The sequence below is a fragment of the Phacochoerus africanus genome, chromosome 7, assembly GCF_016906955.1.
Source record: "Phacochoerus africanus isolate WHEZ1 chromosome 7, ROS_Pafr_v1, whole genome shotgun sequence".
Taxonomy (NCBI): Eukaryota; Metazoa; Chordata; class Mammalia; order Artiodactyla; family Suidae; genus Phacochoerus; species Phacochoerus africanus.
In genome coordinates, this window is record NC_062550.1 from 53,481,642 (window position 1) to 53,502,851 (window position 21,210).

Consider the following 21,210-nt stretch of genomic DNA (forward strand, 5'->3'; position numbering starts at 1 on the left):
ATTAAATACTCCAGTGTCAGTGATGGGTAACCAAGACTCTCAGTCATCAAACTGTGATTATCATCAGAGCTATACACCATTGTAGCATCTCTGATTTTTCCACAATGAATGATCATTGTGGGGCTCTAGACACATTCATATACATCTCAAATGTTTTATGAATAAAAACAGCCCTGATTCTCCACCCTCACTGCCCTGTTCTCTGTACCACATATATATGAAGGGAGTGGAAGAATTATACCCACTTGAATTCTATGAGCATCTCAGTGCTTTCCTACTTCAAAGGTGGGATGTTGCATCTCTGCTGACTTGAGGGTGAAAACCCTGAGGTAAGGAGAAAAATTGTTCTGTAGGTCATAAAAATGGGCTTTCATGAAAAGCAGGCAGTTTATAGTCATTCAGAATACTTTCTCCAAATACATTTCCCAAGGCCTAGTATTAGAGTTCAAGTTCAAAATGTTCTTTAGTGCTCACCCCCTTATCAAGGAGGTCATTCTATGTACGTATCCCCATCAATCATTCTTCATTGAACATTCTGGGTGCTGATCACGTATGGAAAATGATATGGTCTCTGCTTTCTAGGTAGTAATACACTATAGGACTTCTTAAATTATTAAATCAATATTATATATTACAATAGAGTGTTGCCATAAATGTCACAGTCACATAGGCAATATTTTTACATTTCAGCGTATGAGGAATTCTAGTTAGTTTCCCTAGTAATCATTGGTACACTTGTAGAAAACAAGGAATTATATTTTTGAATTGGGAAGAATGATTGTGGGATACCACATGAGAATTTAGAAAAGTGAATATCAATTTGATAACATTTTTGAGCCTCTTGAAGAAATATGCCTAAGAACGTACATCTTGGAAAAGAAAACAAAACAAAAATAGGCAAACAAACATCCTATATTTCAGGATTCTTCTTTCAGAAATGACTTAATGACAGTATTCAGTGATTTTATTTTACAAAGTGAACTAAATCAATCAGAAATGAAAACCAACATGCTCACAAGTGTGTATATGTGTGTATGTATAAAATGTACATAAAAAAATATATTGTGGTGATAGCCAAGATGTAGTTAGTCACTGTCAGGGACCTTCTTGATTAGTACAAAGGGCATATATTGACTAAAATATTAGCCGTTAAAGACTAAGAAACAGAATTTAAAAACTCCTAAAACATCTTAAAGCGTCCAGGGGAGGTGTGTCAGTAGTGAAATTAAACTTGGAGATCTGTTAGTAGATCTTGGCTCCTGGCTAGAGACCTCTACCATATGGACTAAATTTAAATGTGTTTGAGGAGCTACGGATCTAGCATTGTCACTGCTGTGCCTCAGCTTGCTGCTGTGGTGTAGGTTCAATCCCTGGCCCTGTAACTTTGTGCAGGCTTCTTGGCAAAAAAAAAAAAAAAAAAAAAAGATTAAAGTGTTTGAAATCTCTTAGAATCTCTAGCTTCTGACTAGCTTAGGACGCAGACTGCCATGGCATTTAGAGGAAACCATGTTGGTGCTGTTGGCTGATCATGACACTTCCCAAAACTGAGAATGTGAGGGGCCAAAGGCATATGCCCTCACAGACCCAAGACCCTATCTCTTGCTCTTCCATACCATTCTTCAAGGACACAGAACTGGGAATTTTTGTCCAAACAAGACTGCCAGGTTTTTCCCAGGTCTTCCCCAGCCCAGCCTCCCAAGGAAGACCTGGTTGCTGGCTACTCACCCTTGGGTCCAAGGCATAGTTCAGGAGCCAAGTGATTCCCTGGGAGAGAGTTGGGGACAGAGAGCAGATACAGGATGGCATAGGAGGTCAGGTGAGGAGGAAAGAACAAGAGTGCCCTGTCTCTTTCTGTCCGAAGTGATAAACAGGAATGAGACAGAAGTGCTGCTATTTGGGCATACTTTTTACAATATGTTAGAAATAAGACAACCACAAAATGCAAATAGTTAAAAGTGTTTTGAAACATTTCCCCCAATATGGTTTAGAATTCTTTGTTGATGTTACTTTCCAATATTGGTGGTAGTCATTTCATAAACAGAGCATATTAAAGATATTTCCACCACTGCCACATTCTCTTCAGATTTTAGAACTCATCGCTGTCCCAGAGTTTCATATTCATACCACATATATTATATATATATCATATATCATATAGATTGAAGGCATATATATGTAAATATAAATATATATGGAGAAAAATTACATTTAGCAGATGAGAGTATTATTAACATTAAACTGTCAGCAGTGGCAGTGAATATTCAAATAAAAGAAGCAATATTTCAGTGTTCAAGGAAAAAAGATACCTAACTATATTTTATATTATATAAAAGACACTTTTAATCATGCAATAATTTAGGTTATTATTCACTTTCCCTATATGAAAAGATTATTCAAGAGGATCAATCAGGAAAAAAAATATCTTAGAAAAAGGCATATGTGAAATTCAGGCAGGGGAGTATGACCATAAGAAGGGAAGGAAGCCAGAAGGTAAATGAAAGAGAATTTGTTAAATATTGATGCTTGAAAGATTCCCCTTCAAAAATGAAAAATTAAGATTTAAGATTACATTATATGAGGCCAATAGTATATCTCAGTCTATGTTTAAAAACAATATTGTAAGTGTTAATTACTATTTAAAAAATTTTTTCAAACCTATAATGGTCCAAATGTAACAAAAATGAGGTGAATGATAAAACTTCATAATATAAAATAAATTTATAGCTATTTTTTTGAAGTGAGGGAGGAGGAGAGGTAGAGAAAAGATTTACCAATTATCTCATGTTTCATAGCAAGAATTAAGCAGATATAGCCTTAATTGATAAATTTTAAAAACTGTTATTTAAGAATATTATTTAAATTCAGAAAGGCAATGGTTTAAGGAACTAAGTAAAAAATACATCTAAAATCTTAAAAGAGGAAAGAAAAAATGTGAAAGATGCTTTAAGTTTCCTGAATATTGAATTTTTTTATCTGTAGTATCAGAAGGTGATAAATTATTTAGTAGAGTACATTGTAAACATCATTTAATTTAAACCAGTCAGTTATTAGGTAACTTCTGTTAATGTTGATCAGTCTTAAATTTCAAATAAATGAGCGACATAATTTACAGCTAGGTATGGAACCCAGAGTGAGAAAAATCTATAGGTTCTCATTGGCTAAATCTAAAATGACTTACGATAAAGATAATAAATTCCTTATCATATGGATTGAAAGCAAATATGTCACATTATTTCTGACATACATTGTGAAGAAGACTTGGATAATGATTGTAGGGGACATTGAATAGCTCAGAAAAATTATGTTATACCACTAGCAGTTGATGTATATAAAGAAGTTTGGTGTCACATTTATAGTTTCATGTTTTAGTTTTTGTGTTTACTTAATCTGTGCATGCTTTCTATTATTAATTCCAAAGTTTCCTTTCCTATATAAAAATAAATCAAATGAAACAGTTTTAAACTTTTATATTCTTGATTGGTTTGTATTTGTTATTGGCCACATTTAGACTTCATTTTTATTTAAGATTGAAGACATAAGTGTTGAAATGTGCAACATGGTATTCTTTAGCTTATGACTAAAAGACAAGTTTTTGGACATTGAAAATATCATGAGTCAATCTGTTCTTGGAAAATTACCAGCCAAATTTTGCAGAGGTTTAAATTAAGTTAGCACACCTTTGGGCACTTACTCCAGCAGAATTTATTGAAAATTAATAATAGTTGTATGAATCACATGTCATAATACGTTTTTATCCAGTAGGGTGTCATTTAACTTCTTAAATGCAAGACATACAGTATGCAAGCTGTCCCAAACTTGTGAACAGGTTGTTTCAAATAGTTTGGAATTTGTACCTCACCACACATTTTCCTATAGAAATGAAGTTATGAATGGTGTTTAGGTAACTGGGCCAGTCTGTAAAAGCTTATTTAGTCCACAAATTAAGGTTTAGAACTAGTAGGGGGAGCTTGTGATCAAGGGGGGCAAGAAAAGCATTTGTTTCTTTATCTTTTATTAGGCATAGAGGTAGCCTAGATAAAATAACAAGATAAATTTTGTCTTCAACACTTTCAGCCTCTCTTTATGTATCTTCCTCTTTTTCTGTCATACCACTTTTCTGTTTGTTCAAACTTCAGTCCCATCCATCGACTTTGCCTTTTTGGAAGTTGGGAAGTAGGAGAGTGTTGATGTAGCAGAGTGTGATTGTATAGCAAGTTCCAAATTCCAGAATTATCCCTTAGTACCTCCCTCTGAGCCTCCTCCACTTGGTGTTTATGAGCTCTATGAAATATTGGAAGAAATTAATCTTTACTAAATTAATTCCTATTAAGTTTTAGGAGTTCCCGTTGTAGCTCAGCAGGTTAAGAACCTGACACTGTATCTCTGAGGATTCAGGTTTGATCCCTGGCCTTGCTCAGTGAGTTTAGGATCCAGCGTTGCTGTGGCTGGGGCATAGGCCTGCAGTTGCAGCTCCCATTCGACACCTAATCTAGGAGCTTCCATATGCCAGAGGCATGGCCCTAAAAAGAAAATAAATGACCGTCTCAATGCAAATCTTATATCCTTGCTATTATTCCTATTCATCCCAAAATAGATTTTCTCCCAATATGAATTTATTGGTAGTTCAGAGAAGGTAATGAGATTAAATACAAAGTTTAGTTATAAGAAAATAGAATGTTTTACTGTATTTAAGGAAAGGGCCTGTCTTGTATAATCTGAATCCTCTTCTAACTCCTTCTCCTTTTTCCATATTTGTCTCCTATGTTTGCTTTTCACAATTTATTTTCTTCTTCTACTTCTAAACCCAACAGATTTTAATAAAAGTTGTTATTTTATTTTGCTTTGTTTTCTAAATAGGTGATGGATTGACAGTAAACATGGGATCTTGGAAAGGGGAATTATTGGTGGGTTTGATGTTCTTTGTACACTTTAGGCATGTAAAAGGGATTCACTGTATTATTATAATGACAGGCATAGTCTACTGACTTTTGTGACAGCTATAAATCCACCTCCAAATGAATGTCTAATGGACTTCCAAGTTACTACCTAAGTAACATTCCTTTTATTATCCAACTCTACTTATAATCATTGATTTCCACTCTTAACATAGCTTATGTTCATCTGCTTTTCAATAAAATAACAAAAGTTGGGCTAATCCCTGAATTTGTTTCTTGGGTTCTAGTAACGTATATTTTCTCTCTTTCTTCTCTTCCTGTTTACCCTTCCTCCCCTTTCTCTTTCTCTCTCTTTTTAATAGTGTTGATCTAATAGAAATTATTAAAGACATAGTTTATAAGAGACTGAAAATTTTTGGAGAGACTGTTCAACCATTTCCCCAAGATTTAAGTCAATCTTTCTGGTATTAGTTTTTTTTTTTTTTAAGTAATTTTGGTTGAAAAAAGTTTTAAGTTTATTTAATTCCAGATAGAAGTCTTTTTTTTTCTTAATCAGCTCAGAGAATATTTTATGCCTATCCAAAGATTCCATTAACTTCCATACTTTGAAGGAATTTAAATGTCTCCACATTTATTTTGAAATCAATTGTTTCAAGAGAGTCAAAGAAAAAAATTTTCTTTGTCCTTTAAATTTATAAATTTACCTTATATAAAAAACCTTTTTTCTTACTCATTCGTAGTTAAAATGAGTTAAATTAACTATATTTGAGATGAATGTCTACAGCTGGAAAGAATATGCTAATTCCAATTTACTCATCTTAATTTTGCTTACAGGTAAGTTGAAAAGGATAACCAGGTTAAATAACATAGTGGATTAGTAAGTCTCAGAGTAGAAAACTTTTGACATCATTTCCTGTCTCTTTATCTGAACGCAGTGTTCGTTAGCACAGGGCGCTTATGTTACGCATATTCATTGATTTCTTCCTTACCACAATGCTATTAAGTAGGTATTATCAGCCTCACTTAACATATGGGAAAACTCAGGCAATGAGAGTAGCTTTGAGTGCCAAAGACAGGATGTGAACCTACACAGTTGGGCTCTTTAAAACTCATGGTCTTAGTCATGACATCACATTGCCTCACTAGAAACAAACCTCACATTCCAAAGTTTTTGTTAACACAAATGATTCATAGCAAGGCACTAATGACTATAATAAAGATGAAACAAACCACACGTCAGAGCAACCAACCAACGAACATAAGTGACCAAAAAAAAAGTTAGATACATGAAAAATAAGTAGAACCCTAATCAGTGAACTTCGTATTTGTTGGTATTTGGTCTTTCATGCTTGATTTTTTTAAATAAATACATCAAATTCACTTAAGAATTAGGGTCTTTTAAAAAAAAAAGAAAAGAGAAAAAAATGGAGTTTCTGCTGTGGTACTGTGGGTTCATTATGAATAAGCTGCAGTGGCTCAGGTCCCTTCAGAGGCATGGGTTCAATCCCCTGCCCAGCACAGTGGGTTAAAGGATCCCACATTGCCACAGCTATGGCTCAGATTCAATCCTTGGCCCTGAGAATTTCCATATGGTGTGGGTGGCCATTAAAAAAAAAAAATTAGGGTCTTGTTTGGCTCTCATATTACTGTCCTGAGTTTTCAATGATAAAAGAAACCAATAAAAGAAGACTACTTAGATGGTGCTCTTTCATATTGACTAATGTAACATTTCAAGATCTTTACAAATCTACTCTTATTTAGATAAAGTAATTGAACATTTTCCATCGCTATATTTCTATTTCTAGTGATGAAGAGTCTTAAGGCCTATCTATAAATACTGAAGACTAATGGAATTAATTTACTTTATTCTTATAACTTACAAATTTAATACTAGGCAGATGTATAGTGAAATAAAATTATTTATTTTACCTTACCTTAAAATAGAAATGACTTGCTTTTAGATTGATATTTTAGCTCCTTTTTGTCAACCTGCTTTATAGATTTTCTTGAAACCTTTCTGTTTTACCTTTTCTTACAACACATTTCCAAATTTCCTTTTATCAGTTTCATTTTTAAAAAAATTTTTTTTTGCCTTTTTAGGGCCACACCCACCACATATGAAGATTCCCAGGCAAGGGGATGAATTGGAGCTATAGCTGCTGGCCTACACCACAGCCACAGCAAAGCCAAATCAGAGCCATGTCTGCCACCTACACCACAGCTCATGGCAATGCCTGATCCTTAATCCACTGAGAGATGCCAGAAATCACACCTGTGTCCTCATGGATACTAGTCAGATTCATTTCCACTGAGCCACGACGGGAACTCCTTACCAGTTTCTTTTTATTTGCCTATTTTTTTTTCTTAGCTTTTCTTTATTTTCCTATCACTAAGACTTCATCCTTAATCATTTATTTTTCCTTTTCTGTATCAATCTATTCGTTTTAAAATATTATTCCACAAATTACTTTCCTGTTTCATTTTCTTGCAAATGAGTCATTTTTTCCCCATACTATCTTTTGAAATTTTTGTCCAGAGCCTAGTGAAAACTAATGAATAGACCTTACTGTTTCCAGGAAGATCATAATCCTGATTTTGAAAATAAAAGGCTGGTTATGAATTTATCTATTCATAATGAATCTTCTCTCTGTAATCCCTTTATCTTTTGGTACTAGATTATGTCTAGGTGATTTTTTTTCCCCTGACCTGGAATAAGAGTTCAGAATTTTATTTGAGTCATTAACATAAACAATGTTATTATCAACAACTATAGGCCAAACATAAAGTTGAAAAAAAGAAAGAAAAGAAAAAGAAATAAAAGAAAAGAAAGGAAGGAAGGAAGCAAGTTTGAAGAAAGGAAGAAAGAAAGGAAAGGGAAAAATTCAGGAATTTGTCCAGGATATGTTTAGTGTTCCAGGTTTTTAATTTTGTAATCTGCATTACCCTGATGTGTCTGTGTTCAGTTTCTGACTTCTAAATAAAAATATTCAACTGATATTATAGCCTGAAGAAGATTGGCATCATCTATTCTTTATGTAAAAACTACAGACAGATGGGCAGCATTGGTGTACAAGGTCTCAGGGTACATCTCCTGGACTTTCCTCATCCTTTAACCAATGCAATATAATTCTTACGTCTTTAACATTTGGAGATGATATGCAAGATTTTATTAACTCCCTGATTCAGATTTATTGAATGCAGAAATGAATAGTAAAATGTTGAGAAACATTGTTATTTTAATTCTACTCCTTTTGTAAATACGGCTCTTTTAGAGCTTCAGTTTTCCATCTATAAAATGGAAAAATAATGACTATTATATATTCTGAGGGATATATAATATAGTAGGGTTAAAGTGTTTGCACAGTATTTAGCACTGAGTCTTCTTAATCCATGTTGATTTTACTCCTCTGGAGATTTCTTAATTGACAAAATAATTAATAGACTTGGGAAAGATAAAGGATTTAACAGAGATTTTAGTTCTCTCTCCAAAATATGAGGAATTATTGAAAAGACATTCAAAATTGATTATTCTACATTTTTTATTTCCTAGACTTGGGGGACTGTGAGAAAAAAAAAAAACTGCACAGATTTGCCATCTGTGAATCAATTGTATAGTTTACATGTTTAATTTATATTTATTTAAAGCCATAACTCTCCACTGTAGGAGAAGTTGTAGTGGTAATTATGATGGTAATCTCCCTGGATGAATTTGTATCAGTTGTACAAAAATGAGTCAGCTGTCACACCTACTAGGATGGCTATAGTAAAAAAACATTCCGGAAAAAAATAGAGGAAATAATAAGCTGGCAAGGATGTGGGGAAATTGGAGCCCTCTTAATGTTGCTTGTTGGAATATTATAGAAAAGAATTTGATAGTTCCTCAAAAGCTAAACAGAATTGCCATATGATCCAGCAATTCTATTCAATGTTATGCAGCCAAAGGAATTGAAAACAGACTTAAACACATGCTTTTATATTAGTGTTTGCTGTAGCTCTATCGCAATAGTCCCAATGTGGAAACAACTTACATATCCATTAACAGATGAATGGATAAGCAAATGTGGTATATTCATATAATAGAATACTGTTCAGCTAGAACATGAATGACTGATGCTACGGTATGTATGGACCTTGAAAACATTATGTTTAGTGAAATAAGCCAGACTCAAAGGGATAAATACTGTATGACTCTACTTATATTAAATGTAATAGTCAAATTCACGAAGACAGAAAGTAGAGGTTACCAGACACTAAAGCAGAAGGAAGGATGAGGACTACAGAGTTTCTCTTTGGCGTTATGAAAACATTTTGTAAATAGATAGTTGTGATAATTACATAACATTGGCAATGTCATGAATCCCACTGAATTGTATGCTCTTGGTAAATTTCAGTATTTTTACCTCATTCTTAAATTAATAATGTAATAACCCACAAACCATTGAATTGCACACTCTTAATAGGTGAATTGCGTGGTGTGTGAATTATAATTCAATGAAGTTACAAAAAAGCTGAAAGGCTATGAGATTCTCTTTCTTAGGAAGAAAAGAGTCATTACTTTTCTTTTCGTATGATAGTCTGTGAGATAGGCCATACTAATTAAGGTCAGAGTGTAAAATAGAAAGCTACTATTCTGTTGTGCAGCAAGAATGTGTTATATGTTAAGTGTGAACCTGTGCATGCTGAGGTACTATTAGGCTATATTATTGGGATTTTCTAACTTAGTGAACTGACCACTTAGCTGGGGGAGGGGACTGCTGACCACAGAACTTCAGAGTTGTGCTTGTAGAAAGTCATTGTGGAGCTTTGTCCTCATGCTTGTATCCTTGAGCTCAGATAAAATATTTGTACTGTTTGCTTGCTGGTTTGATAATAAGCCAAAAGAATGCAACCTGGAACCATACCCGGCCATCTTTGAAAAGATGCCTGACTCAAGGTCTAGTATCATTTCATACATTTTGAACTTTTTTTTTTTTAACCACATAATGCTATCACTTTTCACCCTGAAAATAAGTGGAGCATCAACAACGGATGTTCTAACAGTGAAAACTAGGTTGAGCTAGCTTAGTTTGGAGCTAGAGAAAAGTTAACACTGAACAGATAGAATTTAAATTGAAATAAAGTGTAAATAGACATTAGCCAAATAAATATTTGGATAAACATTATTACAAACAGAAAATAGCAGAGGATAGAAGCTTTTGTTCAGAGATGATTTAGTATATCCTGATAACAGAGATAAAACTACTGTGACTAGAGCTTGGTAGCAATAAAGAAGTATTGTGTAGGCCATAGTAAGGGTGATGGAGTTTATTCTAAGTGAAAAAATATGAAGATTTTAAACATGGGAAATGACTTGATTTTTGAAGAGCATCAATCTGAGTATTGTGTGGGGACAAAATGGACTCAAAGGAACAAGAGAGAGTGGAGACAGGCTGAAGGAAGCTAGTACTTTAGTAGGAGATGATATGTTTTGGACTACTGTGGTGACAATGACATTAGAGACAATGAAATGATTCAAGATACATTTAGGATATAGAACGAGAAAGACTCAGAGACGAAACAGCCTGAGAAAGAGGAAAGTGTCAAGAATAGCTGCATCCTGGGTTTAGGGACCAAACAATTGGGTGGATGCTGACTCCATTTATCATGATAGAAAAAAAATGAGGTGCATAGTAGAGAGTCAATGCATTTACTTTTGGGACATGTTGAGTTTGAGATGTCTAAAAGACATCCAAGCGGAGATATGAAATTAGAAGAGGGCTCTGAGACCCAAATATTATTTTGAAGTCTTGACATTTAGATGTTATCAAAATGGAGAGATTAAATGAAGTTGTACAGAGAGAGAGAAGGGTCAGAATTGATGCTCAAAGCAAGCTGCCAGAACATTCAAATGTTGAGTGTAAAATAAACAATAGAAGTCCAAGAAGGGGCAGATAGAGAAGGATGAATGATGCAAAACAGAGGACCTGCTGTAATGGAAATAATAAGAGAAATGGTGAAGAGAGAAGGTTTGGCCAAGGTCACAGGGAATAAAAGTTTCCACTAGATTAGTAATATAGAGATCATTGTCAATATTAGAAATAGTAGTTTTGGTAGTGTTGTGTGTGGGTGACAGCCATATTGTGTTTCACTAAGAAGTGAATGTAAGGCAGTTAAACAGTAACCGCCAGAGTAGATACCCTTTTGAGGTAGCTAAGCTGAAAAGGTTTCAAGAATCAGTGCTAGAGAGGCATGTAGAAACCATATTCTGCCATCTACTGTTTTTCTGACCATTGGAAAATTATTTAATATCTTGCATTTTGTATCCCAATGGGGATAATACTAACAAGAGTGCCTACCTGAAAAGGGCTGGCTGAAGAGTGTTTATGACAATGTTTTGCTGCTTAATAAGCACTTAAATGTAAGCTATTACTATCCTTGATCTGGATTTGTAATGTACATGCTATTATTAAAGGGATCTTAGCCACAAAACCAAACTTTATAGTCTTCAAAATTTTTCTAGATGGGAACACCAAAGCCAGGCCAATTAGAAGATAAAGACAGCAAAATTAAAGTCTGTTTATCCTAAGTAATTGTTTTAATTTCTTATTACTAATATTTGGTTTAAAATTATTTGTAGTTCCCCAGTATCTTATATCAAAATATTTTTACGTGTTTCTTGCTATCCTACAATGTTTTATTGCAGAGATAAAATATGGTGTTTTTGTTATAGCTGTTGACTTAAAATTATTTTGAACTTACAAGGATATTTTAAAAATTATTGGTTTTGATCAGAAAAGACATTTACCTGGGAAACTATTATTCTGGGTAACTGATAGACCATACATTATCTTACTGTTTCTACTCCATGTTGCATATTGTCTATAATATTTTATGAAAATAAATTGTTTTGGCAGGTGCTAAATCACTAAATTAAAAAATAATTTAAGATATATTCTATATTTAGTTACTTTTTATATTTCCTTTTTATGTATATTTAATGTGCCTTTTAAAATATCAATTGAGCTTTTCAAATTGCTTGGCTTTTTTTTTTTTAGCTGTAATCCGTCTATTTTAAACAGAGATATTTCTCACATTTCAATTTAAAATGTTCAGTTCATTACTATGGACCCACCTAGTGTCGACTTCTCAAATTCATTTCCTTGCTCCTGTCATACATCATGTAAATCATATAGTAAATGAAATGCTTAAACAATCTTAACATTTAAAAGCTCATTTCCAGAATCTTAATGTTTTTGTTTCCTTTCTTAGGGTATGCATTGTGTGCAACATAAACAATCTAAAAATAAATGACTATGGGTTAAACATACAGCTGCTAGAACATCTTATTGCTCTTTTCAGCATCATTCACTCAAGAGGAAAATGTAATCCCTGGTATGAAGAGTAATATTATTGAAACAGGTCATTTTACGTAGGAATTTATATGATTTATTTTATGCTCTGGATTACTTTTCTAAGTTTATAAACAATACCTTATTGGCTGAAATAACTGTTCACACTTACATTGTACTTCACAGCTTACAAAGCATTTTCATGGATATTGTAATATTAAATACTTACAACATCTTTGCTATATATTGTCATCATCCCTAATTTATAAGTGAAGCCACTGAGTATCATAGATTTATGAGGGCAGAATTATGACTTGAACTTAAGTTCTCTGAATCCATGTATAAGTATTTGTGTTCATTCACTGTATTTTATAGCTTATTTTGGTATATAACCCAATTAATACATATCTATTATAGCTAACTGTATACTCAGTATGCATATTACATACAATTTGGTCTGGCTATTATGTACCTAAAGTGTGCAGAAACTGGCCTAATTGCTAATTACATTAATAAGATTTCATTAACTTTACTGGGCAGTTCAATATATTTTTCTTCATTGCATTTCTGTAATCTTACTTCTTGGTCAAATAAAATAGTTTCTTTAAATCAACTTAATTTTAATGTTTATTTTCAACATGTACAATATATTGAAATATTAAACTTATTACTTACATTTTTATCACAATCACTGCACAATATTTCCTGCCTTTCAGTTTCTGCCAGAATAGAAACAAACTTGTTCCATTCTCTTGTCTGGGAGGAAAAAATGTGCAATACAGGGAGTTCCCGTCGTGGCGCAGTGGTTAACGAATCCGACTAGGAACCATGAGGTTGCGGGTTCGGTCCCTGCCCTTGCTCAGTGGCTTAACGATCCGGCATTGCCGTGAGCTGTGGTGTAGGTTGCAGACGCGGCTCGGATCCCGTGTTGCTGTGGCTCTGGCGTAGGCTGGTGGCTACAGCCCTGATTCAACCCCTAGCCTGGGAACCTCCATATGCCGCGGGAGCGGCCCAAGAAATAGCAACAACAACAACAAAAAAGACAAAAGACAAAAAAAAAGTGCAATACAGGCCATTTCACCAAGCAAATCTTTTATTGTGTTCACTTGCTTTTTTATTTTTATTTTTTTATATTGGTTTTCCTTTGGAATGGAGAGGAAGAAATGGAAGGGAGGAAAAGGGAAAGAAGTAAAGGATTCTCATCCTTCTTACCTCACATACTCAGTCTTCCCCTTAATCTGGAAGACTGAGTATGCAAAAGGATATTTCTACTGCTTCTTTGAAATCTTGAATAAATAATGCAATAATATGCAAAAATTGACAACACAAAATTTCTAAAGCAGAATACTACTGTTGTCTGACATTCAGTCTCCAGGTGCTAGAAAGCCAACTGTAAGAATGCAAAGACATGTCACTTAGGAGTGCATATCTGCCTAGGGGTCAAAGTTGTTAAAAACACCCAAGAATCATGAGGAGATTGTTAAGCCTCTGTGGGGAGGGTCAGTCCATTTTATCCAGGAGGTTGAACTGTGCTGGGGTGCTTTACTTCCGCTCTTCATACTTGAAGTCCCTACCACCACTTGACTGTGGTGGACAGTGTTTTTGATATAAGACGTGACAATGGTCCAACATGCTCTAGTTGCCAGTGCTAAACCTTAAGTTTTCATTAAAACCAAAGGACAAGTTGTTAAGTAGGTTGTCCCCTCAAACATGGCAATGTAGGCCACTTGAGACTGATGGGACACTAACCACATTTACTGTTCAGGTCAGTGCACATGCCACTGACCACCTGTTTTGGACACTGGACATACACAAGTTGCATGGGCAGATAGAGAAGGGCAGTGGGCGGACAGAGCTCTAGGGAGAAAGTCCTGCCAGGTAAGGTAGGTCTGATTCTATCTGTGCAGAGGACATTGCTGATGTCAGTTGTGCACTCTGGGCACATTCCCTTATTGCCCTGCCCACGCAGGGCTTACTGGGAACTGGCCAGAGGAGGGAGGGATTCCCCTTGCTCTGATCCTGGCCATCGCCATTGCCAAGGTCTGCAGTCTTAGTGGCTGCTTCTTCAAGTTCAGTCTTTCCAAGCGCAGCCTGCCAACTTTCTGTTATTATTCAATCTACTGTGAAAGATTCGCTTTTCAAGGTGGGCCAAAACTTGGTACAAACATGTAAATAATTTTTATTTTACAGATATACTGCAGATATATATATATGTTAATTTTTGATTTTATAGCTGTATTGACACCATATATATTATATATAATTATATAAGTAATTAGATAAACTAATATGTATATATGTAGATTAGTCAAATCAATCTTTTTTTTGGCCTATTATAGTACTTGAAGTGTTTGAAAAACACTAAAGTAAACTGTTTTACTGGGTTAGCTGGATTACCTATATATGTATGTATATATGTAAGTTTTATGTATATATAGAATATACATATATCTGTCAGTAATAAAGTAATATGGCCAGCACTTAGGCAATTACCCATCATTAGGCTGGACTTTACACATTCAAACAATGAACAATATTTTCTAGGAATATATTATGTTAGCTTCCTTTTCAAGGTTGGCCTAGAAGGGAATGTGAACATGTTGTATTCTTCCAGATGTCCTATATGCTAAGAGGACAGGTGTGTATCTTTCAAGGAGGCATAAAATGCTTATAGCTTAGGTATGTCTTTTCTGCCCCAGCACTGCTTGCAAAGTAAATGAAGAAGAAATAGTAAAGGAGTGTTTCTGAGGAATACATGTGGATTTTGGTGATAGTGGCAATATAATAACATAGTTGTATGGTATTTGGGATGGTGAAAAGATAAGATAAAGGGGAAAAGAGCAAACTTGTGATAAAATAAGGCATGTTTTGGTACATGTTATAAAATGTTTATAGGTATCTACCTTAAGTTCTTTGAATATTCAAATGTTTATCTCCCATAATATATCTTAGTTTGCTTCTGCAGACATTTAGAATTATTTTGGTGTGGTTCTTTTCTAACTTTACTGAGGTTTAGTGGAATACTCTTCCATCCCAGCTGTGCTCCAACCACCGTCATACAGACTCACCCCTATTCTCTAATTTAATATTTCTTTTTTCCTTGAGTTTTTGTTTTTAAGAGTGTTCCAAGGCTAAAAAATTTGAAGGTTACTGCTTTATATTTTTATTAGCCAGTCATAACTATCTTATGAGCAACCTAGTTTTATTTGCAGAATGCTTATTTGAATATTATACACTTCAAATGCAGTAACTACCCATGGTGTAAAATTTATAGTCTTCCAACCTTTTGTACTTCATTCATTCATGCATGTGTGCATGCTAGACTGAGGACATAGTCAATTGTTGTAATCCTGTTAAACATAGCTTTGAAATCTCCCTAAGGTCAGGTCATTAAATTAACTAACCAGTCTCTAGTTCTTCCTGATACTGAATTTTGCTCTTCTGTGGATATGTCAGATTCAGAAATCAAGAATAATTCTTTGGTTTCTTCATCTGCTTTTGTAATTTCTTATACTGTAGGTTTGCAGACAGAACTACATATAGGAAGAACTACTGCAGAACTACTACAGGAAGGAATAATTATAGGTATTTGATAGAAAGTGTAGAAAAGTAAAAATGAGATAAATTTATTGTTTTTGAACTAGTAGAATGTAAGTGGTTTCTCATTTGCATTTATTTATTTATTTTTAACAGTCTTACGTTCAGGCAGCAGTTCATACTTACTCTGGTGGTTCGTCACTATGTTAATGGGCTAGCTTCCTAGTCGTATAATTGGCTTAAGCATTTTTTAAATATGTTTTAATATAGGAGGTTATTTGCCCCTTTTTTGCACTTAGATGCATCCATTAGAATGTCCTTTATGTAATAGTACAGTTTCCTTTTAAAAGAATTCACTTGCTTTCCTTAAACTAAAAAGGAGAGGGGATATTTAACATATGTGCTGGTATTTATCGTTCCCCTGCCATGCTCCCAGAATATCAGAATGATAAGGGGAAATCATTAGATTCTCTCCATTTAATTTAACAGTTTTAATTGGACAGGATCATTATTGCACTTTCTTTTAGTGAATTGTAGGTTGCTTTTTCAGTGAATCAAACTGTTAAGGTTGCTTATGAGGTTCAGCCCTTGGCATAATATCACTAATGATTTCTACAGGACCTTGAAATAAAGCGACAGGAAAATCTATCAACAAAGATATAAATGGAATATTTTTTAGATCAAAAATAAGATTCAAATCTTTGTACTGGAAGAAAAGACAACAGTGGGCAGTTGCATACTTGATCACCTTAAATGCAATCAAAATGGAAGTGACCACACCTAATTGCCAAAATAGCATCTGGACATCTGGACACCTGGAAAAATGGAATGGCAGTCGTATTTGACAGGGATTAATGCCATTATGAAATTAATAAAGAAGTCCATTATGTTGTGAAAACAGTGGCTAGTCCATTATTTTTTCCTCAAAAAGTTTAGACATTTAAAATATTCTACATTTTTTTTTCTCTCACTGGTATGTTTTTCCTAGAGGATGCCTTTAGTTGGTGGCTTTTCTCTTTCTGATGCAATTTTTAATATGGTACACCCTGTGTTGTTTCTAGAGTCTTTTTTATGGAAGGGAATAAAATATTTGTGTGTGTGTGTGTGTGTGTGTGGTATGTGTGTGTGTGTGTCTGTTTGCAGAGGGGTGGGGGAAGGCTGTGGAATTTATGGTTTCATTTTACCAAAGATGAACTCTGTTTTTCTGGTATTTGAAGAGAATCTCTCACCAGTGACTGCCTAATTGCCAGAATCAAAGGCTTTTTAAATAGGCCTCTTTTTTAAAGGAAAAAAATCATCATTATGTTATTTGTCCTTTCTTGAAACTTTATTTTTTCTACTTTAGTACTCTACTCACCTTATTAAACAGCCTTTCATACTTATGAAATAAAATCTCCATTTTTCTATGCTATTTTTAGGTACTTCTGTGTAATATTTCCATCTCAGAATTAGAAACCTCTATTCAAATGTTCTGCCACTATGTCAAATTCATTGGTACAACACTTTTCCCAAAAAAAATTCCCAACTTTCAAACTTCTGTTAATACCACTAATGTTGCTTGTGGGCTTTGATGCTCCATAATATGTTGTTTCTTACACGTCAGTCCTAGTCTGGGGACAGCTTCTTTGAGAACGTAATATTTACACATGGTGTAAAGGTGATGATGCAAAGGCATGATGTAAAGGCATGATCCGGCCTTAGGAAACTGATTGTTCAATGGCCTGATACCAGGACAAACAAACTTAAGAGTCCCTGCATGTCCTGATTTTTTCTTCTTCAGATGGAGAATGATATGGGTATTACAGAACTTTGAAATGACCTGGAGGAAACTGTAATAAATAAGATAGAGCATTCATCTTTGTAGAGCTTAGAGTCGAGTAGTGGGAACTTATATTCTATTTGGTATTATGGGAATTCCAGGAAGGATAACAGGTAAGGGACCAACTTGGGATTCTAGTAGGTTTTGCTCTTCAATAAATCTTAAAGGATGAGTCTGATAAAATTAGTCTGATAAAATGGGGTAAAAGACTGTAGAGGATATTCCAGGAGGAATGTATATTTCACACAAAATGTAGCATTGAAGGGCAAATCAATAGGCTTTTTGCCAACAACTCTACCAGCCTGGTACAGCAGGAGCATGAAGCTCATGGTGTGTATGTGTGGTGTGTATGAAGTTCATGGAGATGTGGCAGATAAGGAGAACATGAATGAGCATGAGGAATCAAACATGACATAACATGTTCAAATTTTCCTTTTTTTCTAAGCTCATAGGTTACCAAAAAATGGCTGTCACATTGTAGTTGTAAATCGCATATAAGTTGGGATATTGAGCATCTTTCCTTTGTTTAAGAACCATTTATAGTCCCTTTCTTTAAGAGACAGTTATATTATTTCTTGTTTTACTACTGGATTGTTGATTTTTTTTCATTGACTTCAAGCAACTCCTAGAAGGCCAGCTCTTTTCTTTGGTATGGATTGCATATATTGTTTTTCCAAATTTGTCTCATGTCTTTTTATTTGTGTATGGTACCTTTTGTCATTCAGAAGTTGTTGGTGTTTATATAGTTGGATTTTTATTAATCTTTTATTTTAAGGCTTCTGAATTTTGATCCATTGATAGTAAGACTTCTCTAATTCAAGATTACATTGCAGTTTGCTTATTTTCTCTTCTGGTAGATTTATGGTTTTATTCTCTACATCTAAATTGTTAGCTATTCCTAATTTCTATTTTTGTTTGTATTGGTTTTGAGTTAACCATAGAGCATTTATTGAATGCCACCTATGTTATTTACTAAATGGAATATACTGAATTTCCTTCTGTGTTTGGGTTTTTCCTGTACTTTCTTTTCTATTCCTTAGGCCTTTCAGTCCATTTGGTATATGCTGTTTTAATCGAGACTCTACATTATATTTTAATATCTTGTAAGCTAAGCCTTTATTCTTTTTCAGACTTTTTAATGATTATTTCTATTATTTTATTTTTTCAGGTAAACTTTCAAATTAGTTTGTCTAGCGTTTTAAGCATATGCTGGTATTTTAATTTGAACTCTTTAAATTTATGTTCATTTAGAAATAAATAATATTAGTTCTACCTATCCAGGAATATGGTATGTCTTTCTATATTGTGTTAAAGCTTTTGCAAATGGGTCTTTATGTGAATAGTTTTATTCTTAGATGTTTTAACTTTTGTGCTTCTAATGCTGATGGGGTCTTTTTTTTTCCCATTATCTTTTGATAACTGGGTGTTATCATATATGAAAGTTATTGATTTCTACATATTACTTTTGTACTCACTGTAATTCTGAATTCACATAGTGCTTCTTGGGTTTTTAACTTATTCTCCAATCTATATTTTATTAACTCCAACAAAACTATTCTAAATTCTTGAAGTTCAGAAAATGGTTATCTCATTTTAAAATCACTTGTCACTTAAACTCCCCACAGAATTTTGTTTCACTAAATAATACTTTTATCATTTTATCTTACATTGTTATAACTTTTGGAAGTAGTTCTTTTTAGAGTGGAACAAGCACTTGGTTGGTAATTGGAAGACTTGGGTTCAAAAATTGGTTCTGCATATTACTAATTGTGTAATCAGAAACTAGATAACTTTTGTTTCTATACCTTTTCTGTAACATAGATACATTTGTAACTGAGACATTCCATATTTGTTTTGAAAATTAAATGAATTAATCAGTATAAAGTTTATAGCTTTCTTGTTAGAACTTGATTTTTTTTTAAATTGGAACATGCAAAAATGTTCATATTTTGCACTAGGTCATAATTCCTTGAAAAAAAAAAGTTTATCTCTGCATCCTCATCTTTTATCAGAGTGGTCTGTCCAGAAAAGGTGCTCATAAAAAAACATTATATGTATTGATTCATTTGTTTCTTCCTTACTATGTGTGGTAAAATTCAGGGAACACACTCAATACTAGAACAATTCTTATAAAGTTGACTTGTTCATTAAGATTAAGAATAATTGTCCACCTGTAAAAACAGAATAAATCCGAAGTTTGGGCACCAGCCCCAGAAGAAAGTGCATTACCTTAGATACATTTTTTTTTTTAAAGATGTGCTTAGGATGCTGGCATTTTAGTCTACGCTTTGACTTTAAGCAAGACTTAAATATTTTCAGATTACAGACCTATGATTTGTTTAGAGTTAATTAAAATAAAAATTAAAAAATTAAAGTGTTTTTTGAATGCTGATGTATTACTTGATACCTAATAGTTCTGCAACTTTTGGGAAATTTACAAATATCAATTTATTTGCATCACAAACAATACAATCTTAATATATATAGAATATTTACAATACTAGTATAAATAAACATTTTATACATTTGTACTGAGTAATTGAATGAGTACATTCTTTTGATAATGTCTGTTTTCTTACATTTCATCCCATGCATAGTCTGATTGAATTATTTTCTAAATTATGGTAGTAAGTCATTTTGTTAACAATAACATGGAAAAAAAAAAAAGGCTGTGTATTTGCAGGAGTTCTACAGAGTGTCCACAAAATTCATTTTAAAAACTAGGTTTTATTGAATACAATTTGCCTGTCAGGATTTCTAACATTTCAACTTTTTAGTTTGAGTTTCTCATTTGAAGTTTCAAAATTTCAGGTAAGGTGGAGTCCCTTGTATTTATTTTTCTCTACAATGATGGATCACAAATATATGGCATGTTTGATGTGGTAATAAACTGCTTTCAATTCACTCATTGAATTAAGTAATACCAATAAATGTAATTGTGCTTATCAGAAGAAATGAAAGTTGGGACTTGAAAATGATGCAGAAATTTTTTTCATAGCCACAAATTAGTGAATTTAGTCATAAAATTAGTTCTGTATAAAATGTGGACTTATGTGTGTGTGACCAGTTATGTTCTCCTTAATTGAATTTAGCCAAATTAACTTTAATTAATAAAAGACTTTCCTTCACAATCTTATCTTGATATGTGAATACAGAGTTATACCATATTTATACCATATTTAAAGGGTTAAAATACACTGCAACGAATATTCTTAAAACATTTTCAAAAGGATATGTAACTGGGAGAAAATGAGAAGAATAAGGAATTTTATTTTGCAGATTATACATTGATTTATCAAAGAAAATATTACAGAGTCAGAATTTGAGAATAGGGAGAAACCTCAAAAATCATTTCCCCTGGGATGTTAAAGATGTAGGCAAAACCCAGTCACTAGTAAGAATAGAATAGAGGTTCTCTTAGAGCATAAGCTTCCTTTCAGCTCAGCCATAATTCTTTCCTCTGTACAGTTCTAGGTATTAGTAGGCTGAACATTGTTAATAGGTAATAATTTCACTTAACTGTGAATAAGATTTGTTTGTCATTTTCTTAGTATGCAATCAAAGGAGAATCTAGACAAGTGGAATCAACTTAAAAATGAATTTAAGTGTTCACATGTTTTCATACTTTCTT

At 33.5% G+C, this 21,210-nt stretch overlaps 1 protein-coding gene across 13 annotated transcripts in view; it reads left to right on the plus strand.

Annotated features, from left to right (window-relative positions):
• Positions 1-21,210, plus strand: part of SOX5 (SRY-box transcription factor 5) — a 999,607-nt gene that overhangs the window by 564,062 nt on the left and 414,335 nt on the right. The window lies entirely within an intron of this gene.